Consider the following 1,582-nt stretch of genomic DNA (forward strand, 5'->3'; position numbering starts at 1 on the left):
ATTCCTATGTATTTACATATCTAACCCCAAAACTTTTACTTTTTTTACATTTATACAATGCAAGTATTTCATATAACATAAGTAATCACTCTTTTAACTTCTTGAAAGTAAAATACATTTTCATGCATGGTTAAGCTAGCATATATGTAAAAAATGAAGTTTAGGTGTCAAGGATTTAAATGCATAGGAATTGAGTGTTATTGTATAACAAAATTACTTTTGATTGAATTTTCGATGGATTTGATGGTTTGAAACAAGACTCGTGTCAAAAAAATGAATCTCAAGCTAGTGCGTGGGCATCAAAAGCAAGGATAATTAAGCGGTTGCAGTCGCTCCATCAGAGGCTGGTCGATTAAGAATCGACCCACCATAGGTCAACCGTCTGAGAGGTCGGCCGATCAAAAGCCGGCTGATAAAAAGATGACCTCCCAGAGGTCGATCAATCTGGAACTGACGGACCCAAAATTGATTGATCAGACAGATGATTGATTCTAACTTTCTATAAATGAAGAAAACATTAAATGTAAAAGCTCTCTCTGAATATCTCTCTCTTCATTTACACTCTATTCTTTGGATCAATGAATAAAAATTAAGAAAAGAAGGCTAATAAAATTCATTTAACTTTTTTTTTATTAAATTCAAGCTTTAAACTAAAAATAATAATAATAATTCAAACATGTTATTCTATGAATACGCATTTATGTTTTTCTATTTAAATTTTCCAAAATTTATTTTCATTCATAATTGTATTTTTCTCTCTAAAAAATTAATCTAATAAAATAAATTCTTTAATTTTTTTAATTAAAATAGAAGCTATATTTTACAAGTTTGTAAAAAAAAAACAAAATAAAACTTAAATCACAATACAATATAAAATGTTTTTAACAAAGTTTTATTTTTTCATAACCGAATGTTAATTCCTCATATATAGAAGTTTACCATCAAATAATTCAAATTCTATTATCTTCACGGTAACAGACTGGATGTTGAATCCAAAAGTGTCTAGAAAACACACCTAAAGTATAGAACGTCGCACCAGAAAAAGAGAAAGAAGAGTACGTAAAGAATGGGCCTTAGTTTTATAAAATTATAGATCTGCCTCTTCATCAGTAACTTTTAGAGGGTTCATTTAGTAAATCACAAGAACATTTGAATATAGTAAGGCTGGTTGATTTATCTGAACTGTGACTAACTCGACTCCTCGTCCCACCTTGACTGTCGATTCTTGATCCGAATTTGGATTATCTGACTACTGGTTTGAAGAAAACCGACATTCGTTCCGAAGGGCGAGATCATTTGATGTGCTTATTGGCATCTTACACTTTCCCCGTCAGCTTCTGATCCGTCGATCGTTAGATAACTGTTCGCTCGCTGTCAATTGTTGTAAACAACCGATTAAGCGATCGATCATCCCCTTCCTTCTGAACCGTCTGACTGTATTGAGATTCGTGTCGACGTATTTTGTATCACATAAAAAAATCATTAATTATAATCGACTCTGGCTCGATTACAGCCGATGGCAAGTGGCGCACGCAGGAGCCGCTGATGAGTTGGAGGGGAATTAGTATGATCTTTCAGCTGG

This window comes from Phalaenopsis equestris, unplaced genomic scaffold (assembly GCF_001263595.1).
Source record: "Phalaenopsis equestris unplaced genomic scaffold, ASM126359v1 Scaffold215911, whole genome shotgun sequence".
Taxonomy (NCBI): domain Eukaryota; kingdom Viridiplantae; phylum Streptophyta; class Magnoliopsida; order Asparagales; family Orchidaceae; genus Phalaenopsis; species Phalaenopsis equestris.